Here is a 10,139-nt window from a genome sequence, read left to right as displayed (position 1 = left end):
TCGGTTGGGTGTGCCAAAATTCAGGTAATTTGGACTGATAGTGGACATTTGGTGCACATTTAACCCGAAATCGGATGAATATATATATGGGAGCTATAGCTGTTTCTGAACCGATTTTCTCCAAATTTGTTGTATTTACTTTAAGGCTAATCTCGGTCACATGTGCCAAAATTCGGGCCATTTGGGCTGATATTGGCCATTTGGTGCACATTTAACCCGAAATCGGATGAAGATATATATGGGAGCTATATACAAATCTGAACCGATTTCGATAAAATTACAAACAGCTATTTCTGGGCTGTATCTTATATCTGGTACCAAATATCATTCTTGTGGAGTGCATATTACGAATGTGAGAGGCTTAAACACCAAATCGGATGAAAGATATATATGGGAGCTATAGCTATATCTGAACCGATTTTCTCCAAATTTGATATACTTGCTTCTAGGCCGAACTCGGTTGGGTGTGCCAAAATTCAGGTAATTTGGACTGATAGTGGACATTTGGTGCACATTTAACCCGAAATCGGATGAATATATATATGGGAGCTATAGCTGTTTCTGAACCGATTTTCTCCAAATTTGTTGTATTTGCTTTAAGGCTAATCTCGGTCACATGTGCCAAAATTCGGGCCATATGGGCTGATATTGGCCATTTGGTGGTCAATTAACCCGAAATCGGATGAAGATATATATGGGAGCTATATCCAAATCTGAACCGATTTCGATAAAATTTAAAACAGCTATTTCTGTGCTCCATCTAATACCTGGTACAAAATATCACGGTTGTGGAGTGCATAGTAGGAATGTTAGGGACTTAAAGATCAAATCGGATGAAAGATATATATGGGAGCTATAGCTATATCTGAACCGATTTTCTCCAAATTTGATATACTTGCTTCTAGGCCGAACTCGGTTGGGTGTGCCAAAATTCAGGTAATTTGGACTGATAGTGGATATTTGGTGCACATTTAACCCGAAATCGGATGAAGATATATATGGGAGCTATATCTAAATTTGATCCGATTCTCACCAATTTCAATAGGGTTCGTCCTTGGGCCAAAAAAATATTGTTTGGAAAATTTCATCTCAATCGGATAATAAATGCGACCTGCATTTTGTTCACAAGAATACATGGACAGACGGACGGACGGACGGACGGACGGACGGACGGACGGACGGACAGACGGACTGACATGCATAAATCGACTCAGAAAGTGATTCTATGAAGGTTCTCAAAAGTAACTATGGGTCTATCTCGTTTCCTTCTCCATGTTACAAACAAATGCACAAAGACATAATACCCTTACCACTATGTGGTGTAGGGTATAATCATAGCATGTATGATTGAATTTTCCAATAAAAACTTTTAATTGTTATGCGCAGCTCTACTAAATTAGCAAAGTGGTGTAGGGTATCATAAAGTCGGCCCCGAATAACTATAATAATTTTCACAATCGCTCCTTACATTAGCTTGATATAAATATTGCACGGACCAAGTTTTGACCATATTGGGTACTTAATTGGTTTTTTTATGAATGTAACCCCACACACTCCATTTTAACACTTGCTCCAGAATAAACACAAATATTGGCACGAGTTATTATTAAAAATTTTGCGATACAGAATTAACTGGACCAATATTGTAAATTTTCGATTTTTGCATGTGGCAATTTGAAATCGGGTTCATCCTTCATTTAATAAGAGATTTTAATATTTTTCATTGGAAATCTTTTTTGATTTTTGTGCGGGATGTACAAGAAAGGGTGTACCGATGTATTCGGCTCTAACAAAATACTTAGATTTGCTAAGATTGAGGAAAACCGGACATCGATTTCACATACTATACTATTGCTTTTCAAAAATTTTCTAGAAATAGTGAACCTATATGGTGCCCAGTGATTGCGTCGCACAATGAAAGTAAACGAGTAAAAAGCAGTAAATTCTGCCGGGCCGATTTTCGAATACTCTCCACCATTTGGAACGAATATAAAAATTAAAAAAAATATATATAAAATAAAAAAATAAATAAAATCCGTTAAAAAATTATGTTGAAATCTTAAAAATAGCGAATATAGCCATTATATTGGAGTCGATACGAAGACGGAGACCGTAGCCACTTTTGTCATCAGCAAAAAAGTCGGTGAATAATGTAGAAATATGTAATGTTGTATTTATTGAAATGCGTATTTAAAACCAGTAAGGGACCGACTATATGATACCCTACACCACAATGCATATTTACTAAAGCTCCCGTAACAAAAGAATTTGTTTGCAGTAGATCGTACCACCTTTCAACATTTGGCTTCAGAGCAGTTATAATTTGGTTCCAGAGGGAATGAATATATGGGAGGCAATTAGACAAAAGCATTTTAATCTTTTATACCAAACAACATCGCTATAGAATGCATGATATCACTTCGAGAAGTATAAATTAAAAAAAATATGTATCGGTACCGAGTTCCACCAAACAGAAACGTACGTCCCGAAATTCAACCCATTTGGACTAATATTAGCGCAATAATTACACAACAAACATTAAACCGGATGAAACATATACAGCGTGACAGTGACAGCTCATTATATTGTTTACAAGCGTTCAAAAATATTTAGGTGAGAATTTTCCAGAAAAAAGTTATTCGTGATGTAATTCAAGCGAGATAGTGTGATTTCTTTATATTTGGGTGAAAAAAAAAGTTAATAAATCTTTTGTGTCTCGTACTATCGCTCGTTACCGTGATACTGGTAGCGTAGCCCGACGTCAAAGAAGTGGACGGACGAAAACAGCAACATCAGAAGAAATGGTTCGAAAAGTAAAGAAGCGACTTGATAGAAAACCGAGTCGCAGTGGTCGAAAAATGGCTCGTGAGCTGAACATATCGCAATATTCCATTCGGCAAATATTGAACAACAGAAAGAAAATAGACTCAAAAGAGCTAAAAAGTTGCTTCGCTTGGCAGAAAGTGGTGAACTGCCGAATTTGGTTTTCTCCGATAAGAAAACATTCGTTGTCCAGCAGTTTGTAAAAAAACATGACCGTGTTTACATGCCAAAGAGGTAAGCTGAAAATGTGCACCTTCGGTTGGCCACCAGAACTCAAGCCTCGGCCATGGTGATGGTGTGGGTCGCCCTCCGATAGTATTAATCGACCGTGGCATCGGAATAAATGCCGAATATTATCGCGAAAATATTCTGGAGGGTGTATTGAAGCCTTGGGCACGGAAACATTCCGGCCGCAGACCTTGGACGTTCCAACGGGTCTCAACATCATCGCACTCAGCATGCGCCACCCAAGAATGGTTATAAATGAGGTTCCTCGCTTCTTTTCCAGCGCACAATAGCCACCAAAATCTCCGGATATCAATCCGTTTGACTATTGTGTCTGGAGTATTTTGGACAGCAAGGTTGGTACTAAAAATACCAAAGTGTAGATCACCTCAAGCAAGCGCTTCGCCGGGAATGGGCCAAAATACCGCAGAGCAACATTCGAGCAGCGTTTGACGGTTTCATTGACCGTTTGAAGGCCATATCAAAGGTGATCAATTCGAACAAATCTAAACTTTTTGTAAAATTTGATGTTTTTCTGACACTTTTTGCGTTCATACAATAAAATTAAAAAAAAAAAAAACCTCGCCCTGTATAGGTAATGCCATGGCACCGGATGTAACGCTCATTCAGAAATAATATTACGAGGTCTAAATTCCCAAAATTACATTAGGTCGTTAGCTTGATGCAACCTTTAGACATAAGAACTACTAAAATGTCTTTAAGTTCGACCGCACCGAACTTTTTATATCCTCCATCACTATGTTCATCAAAATAAAATAATGAAAAGAGTGGAATATGTTAAATTAGAATATCAATCCGTTTCAATGAAAATAAAAAATAACCCAAAAAGCGATTATCTAATTTCTATTATCTAATTTTGTTGGTAATTGTGGCAGAGACCTTTAAAATTTGGAACCAATACCAATTAGTGGACCTGAATCGAAGGAGAGAGAGCCGACCTACCGAGAACCCCAATAGTCAAATTGCACCTAATTTGGTCCGAAATTGTGGCAGAAACCTTCAAGATCCTCGCCTATATCTAATCACTGGCCCTCCAACTCGCCTATATCGACTCACTGGCCCTCCTGCTCGCCAATATCGACTCACTGGCTCTCCAGCTCGCCTATATCGACTCACTTGCCCTCCAGCTCATCTATAACGACTCTCTGGCCCTGGCCCTCTAACTCATCTTTAACCATTAACTGGTCCTTCAGTTCATCTATATCGACTTAGCCAATGATATTAGGTTCGAGAGGTTACATAATATATAATTTAGCGGAAATCGATTAAGACATAGCTTTCCCAGCTCGCATGTATCGACTCACTGGCCCTCATCTATAACGATTCACTGGAATTCCAGCTCATCTATAACGATTCACTGGTCCTTCAGTTCGTCTATATCGACTTACTGGGCTGCCAGCTATTCTAATCCCCAAAATCTGTCAGTGTATACTTCATAAATGTTCAAGTAAGATTGCTTTTCCGCATGTCGTGATAGTCTGTATAAAATATACTTCCTCACATGTTTGATTTGAAATATTTGATGGGAATATTTAATTTTAAGACAATGGCATAAATTAACTCGTACAAAAAATCTTTCGTAATGCTTTATCCCAATATGCATTCTAAGAGCACCAGCAAGAGCCCTACCCTAAAAATATCCGCCGACCCAATCCGAGGGATTTAATTTTGTAAATAAATATTCTATCAATACAAAATTTTTAGCCCAAAACCCATAAGCAATGTTTCAAACTTCTAATACAAGGGCTTATAATAAAAAAATAAATTCTAAACGAAATGTAACTGACAGCCATACCGGCTACCAGTCAGCCATCAAAGTCTGCCCGAAATCCATATACTTTTAAGATTGGAAATTTCAATAAAAGTAGAACAGAAGCTTATGCTGCAAATAGTGTCTGGATGTCTGCTAACATTTTGTTGCTTTGCCTGACAAGGCGGGTTAGCATTTTTTTGTTTTTGTTCAAACATCCATCCGTTGGTGTTGGAGTTATTTTCCTTTTCATGCCATCGAACATGTGATGATTGTGTTAATAAAATTTATTGAATAAAAAACAATAACGACGACGTAAAATCCAACGAAACGCAAAATGAGGGGAGGCGAACTGAAGACCTTTCAAAAAAATATTTAACGCCAAAGGATTTGCATTTAAGGCAAATGTGTTTGCTTTGGCTAAAATGTCTGCATCGAGCTTTCACCTATCATGACAGCCGTCGTCAGTCGTCTCCCTTGGTTTCATTCAGACGCACACACACACTCACACGCACGCGTTTTGTTTGTGGCGAAAATTCTTTTGGCACACAAGTAAACAAGCAACGTATTTGCTTTCACTTAGGATTTTTGGCATTTTATAGGGTTTTTAGCCTCTTGTCTGCGATGGGTGTTTGAATTTGATATTATTGAATTTCAAATGTTTATAAGGGTTACTTGTGCACAGCTATTTTCATTGAATTTTTTCGTTTTTGGAGTTTTGGTATTGGCTTTTTTTATTGGATCACGTTACACGCATAAATACGCGGCTAACATTCCCTTTTTTGTCACAATATGAACATTTCATGACAACCGTAGTCTAGGGGATTTAAATGTCATAAAACGTCTTCGTATGCCAGTGAAAGGGTGAGATGTGTTACCCTTGAATTCAATATCTGTTTTGGGAGGTAGACTAAAACAAACACCTTGGCATCTTTGTTAATTTTTAAAAGAGGCTAAACATTTTAAAGTTAAACGTAAAACTTGGTAAAACTTTCTTTACAATTTAAAATGACAACGGGTGCTAATAATTTGAAAAAAAAATGATGTTTAGACTTGCTTTCACAGACCTGCAACCTTGGTTGTTGAATCTTAATCTCGTTTTAAAAAGTTTCAGTTTCATTTTATAAAGTTTCTGCTAAGTTCGGGCGGTTCGGACTTTTAATACTCTTCACCATTTGGAAGGAACTTGAAAAATTAAAAAAAATACTGCTTATATGAAGACGTGGACCTGCATGAGTTGTTTTGTCGAGGGTAGAGTATCGATTAAAATTCGTTAAAAATTCTATTAAAATCTTAAAAATACCGAATGTACCTGTTATAATAGTTTCTATACGACGACATGGACCTGGGCCTCAATTCTTGTTTTATTAAAATGTGAAATGAAAACTTTTATAGAGGAAAGAAATGTCAAATGAAAAATATTATAAAGGAAATATTTTTCATTTCATATTTTCATAGGACAAGAATCCAGCCCCTGCATAGGTAACTTTCGTCATAAGCCATTACAATATTCAAATGCGAAACATAAAAAAATCGGTAAATAATGTAGTTGAAATCATCAAAATATCGAATATCGGGAGGTAGCGTTACGGGCTATACGAAACTGCTGAAATAATTCCTAATTCCTAAAAAGATGAGAAAATGTAATTTTTTTATTTTTGATTTTTTTCCATCATTGTCTGAATCTAGAGTACTTTCCTAGGGCTCGGTAGGAGATTTTTCCCATACTGAAGCCTGGTTCTGATCCCTCTCAGTGTGGCAACGGCATATTTCCCTTCAATCCCTTATGATGAAGGGTGTTATTTTCCACGATAAATCCTATCGTCTCCTTTGCGTTTCCCTCCTTGTTTGACATTTCGTCCCACCAGATGAAAAGGCTAAGGTTGTGGAAAAAGAAAAAACTTTCCTCCTTTGTTGACCTCCGCCCCTTCCGAATGGCAGACGTTTCCTATAGATTGAATATACGTCTTTATGACGAACACCGGATTGGCATTCTTCAACAGAGGGGTCTTCAACGTGTGCTTTACTATGTAGGATATTTTATTTATTTATTAATAGTTGTATTTATAAGTAAATTATAAATATGAAACTAAAACCATATGTTGTGGCTACTATTTACAAGGGTCTTTAAATGGACATATTTTTACAAATAACCACACCACATAGTGGTACGGGTGTTATGTCTTTGTGCAAGGAAGTGACATAAACCCATAGTTACGAAGATCTTCATATATCTATGCATGTTAGTCCGTCTGCCCGTCCGTCTGTCCATGAATTTCGGGAAACAAAATGGAGGCCGCATTTATTATCCGATTGAAGAAAAAAAATCCAAACGATTATTTGGTGTAAATGGGTTCATATATATAGCTATAGCTCCCATCATCCGATTTGGTGTTTAAGTCCAGATATATTTAATACCAGTTATCAGATGCAGCCCAGAAATACCTCTGCGAAATTTTATCAAGATAGGTTAAGATTCTTAAACCGATTTCGGGTTAGTTGTGCACAAAAATGGACAATATCTATCTAGAAGGAAGAACATCAAATTTGGAAAAATCGGTTCAGATGTAGCTATAGCTCCATATATATGTTTCATCCGATATGGTCATATTCCTAACATGCATTGGACAACAATGATATTTGGTACCAATATCTTATAGAGCTCGGAAATACCTTTACCAAATTTTATCGGGATCGGCTAAGATCTGGATATAGCTCAAATATACAAGGTGAGATAAAAAAACTGCAACAAAGTCACCATAATTTTTATTTATTTATTTTTTTAATTTATTCGAATGAAAGCAAACAATGTCGGAAATAGCATCAAATTTTGAATAAGTTTAGATTTGTTCGAATTGGTCGCCTTTGGCACGAATTATGGCCTTCAAACAGACAATGAAACCGTCACACGCAGCCCGAATGTTGATCTGCGGTATTTTGTCCCATTTCCGGCGAAGCGCTTGCTTAAGGTTTTGGTATTTTTTAGGGCCAACCTTGCTTTCCAAAATACTCCAGATACAATAGTCCAACGGCTTTGCATACGAAGATTTTGTTGGCCATTGTGCGCTGGAAATGAAGCGAGGAACCTCATTTTGTAACCATTCTTGAGTGGCGCATGCTGAGTGCGATGGTGCTGAGTCCTGTTGGAACGTCCAAGGTCTGCACAAAAAATGTTTGCGTGCCCAAGGCTTTAATACACCCTCTAGAATATTTTCGCGATAATATCCGGCATTTATTCTGATGCCACGGTTGATTAATTAAAGCGGAGAGCGACCATCGGCTGTTATGGCGGGCCACACCATCACCATGGCCTGCGCTTCAGTTCTGGTGGCCAATCGAAGGTGCACATTTTCAGCTGACCTCTTTGGTAAATAAACACGATCATTTTGTTTGTTTACAAACTCTCATCGGAGAAAACCAATTTCGGCAGTTTACCACTTTTGGCCGAGTGAAGTAACTCTTTAACTCTATATTTTCTATATATATTTTCTTCCTGTTGCGGTGTAGGTCCTTGCACTTTCTGGAATTTCAATGGCTTTACTCCGAGCTCATTTTTCAATATTTGCCGAATGGAATATTGCGATATGTGCAGCTCACGAGCCATTTTTGGCCACTGCGACGCGGGTTTTGATCAAGTCGCTTCCTTACTTTTTGAACCATTTCTGCTGATGTTGCTGTTTTTTTCCGTGCACTTGCTTGACGTCGGGCTACGCTACCAATATCACGGTAACGATAGCTACTTGTGTTTTTCCAGCCAACTATCACGCTTGAATTCCATCACGAATAACATTTTTTCTGGAAAATTCTTACAAAATGCTTTTGTACGCTTGTAAACAAAATAATGAGCTGTCACTGAAATAATTCTAACAGTCTGAAGTTGCTTGTAGTTTTTGTTTTCATCTCAACCTGTACATTTACATTTCACAAAGTAAAATTATTTAATTTATTTTTTAATGACTTCCCAAAAGTCCCGCGGTATCGCACTCCTCTACACAAAAAGTGATCGCCATGCCAAATGCCAATGATATATTAATTACTGGTCGCTCAATAGCAATAAAAAATAGCAATCGCTAAATCTACATAGAATTTTATGCTGATGAAGAATATATATACTTTGTGGGGTCTAAAATGTATATTCGGAACACTATGGTGGAGGGTATAAAAACGTTCCTATGGAGGAACTGCAAAATCAGTCCATAATTGGGACCGGTAGTTTAAAATCAAAATAACATCGAAAAATCCACTCAACTATTCGCGTCATGATGATTAGTACATTTAATGGTGGGAAGTTTTGGTCCACTAAAAGTTTTATGGTCTAGTTAACTCCTTAAAAAATATGACCCCTACAGGTATGTATATCATTGCAAGTAATCATGTTCATACATATTATTAATATTCCAAATCACTTTTACTTTGCCATTTTTTCAAACTTCAAGTATCATTAAAGTTAATTATTGATTTACCCCTTGACACATTCCCCAAATTATTTAAAATTATTTTGCAATAAATTCTGTGAACTTTTTAAAAACATTTTTGCATAAATTAACGAACAGCACAAAATTAGCATTTTGTGTAATTAAAGATTAAATAATTTTCTCATAAATTTTACTAATTTTTTTGGTGAGAAAAAATAATCTTCTTGAAAACAAATAAGTTTTGTGGTTCGATGGTGTGGAGGCAAACTTGAAGGAAAATTTGAGCAAACTGGTGGTGAAAGAATCTTGCATATTAACAAAAAGGAAAAAACAAACAACAAAATTGAACATTGAACCCAACACGTTTTCACATATGTCCAATGTCAACTGCATTGCTGTAACAAAGTTGTTACAACAAAAAACAACAACAATAATGCGTGTAACAACAACATTCGATGTAACAGCCGTATGGCAAGCAACATTTCACAACTTTTGCTTTGTCCCCCTTTTGCTTGCGAAATGAGAGAAGAGGATAATTCAGACATACCCGTATTGAGAAAACAACAAGGAGACACAGAAATAAACTTTTCAAAGATTCTTTAAAAGTTTGTCCTTTGACACTTTTTCAACGTACAGCCAAACATGGTGCGGAGCATCAATACAACAACAGCATCAACTTAGAACAATGTGTATAGGGTCGCACGTTTTTCCACGTATTCTATTTGAACGTTTCAGTTTGGCTGGGTTTTGTATTTTAGGTCTACCTTTGGTGTTAGGGCAGCCGGCAGGAGCAAGTGCAACCTGTCTCCCGGCTGCTATGTGTCATGCCCTGTAGACCACATTGCCCGCAAAATGTCGGAATTTGTTGCTCCCGCAAAAGACACCAACGTACACGAGTGTATGTT

The sequence above is a fragment of the Musca domestica genome, unplaced genomic scaffold (assembly GCF_030504385.1).
Source record: "Musca domestica strain aabys unplaced genomic scaffold, Musca_domestica.polishedcontigs.V.1.1 87, whole genome shotgun sequence".
NCBI classification, from domain to species: Eukaryota; Metazoa; Arthropoda; class Insecta; order Diptera; family Muscidae; genus Musca; species Musca domestica.
The sequence above is the reverse complement of the archived record's forward strand: the minus strand, read 5'-3'. Positions refer to the sequence as shown.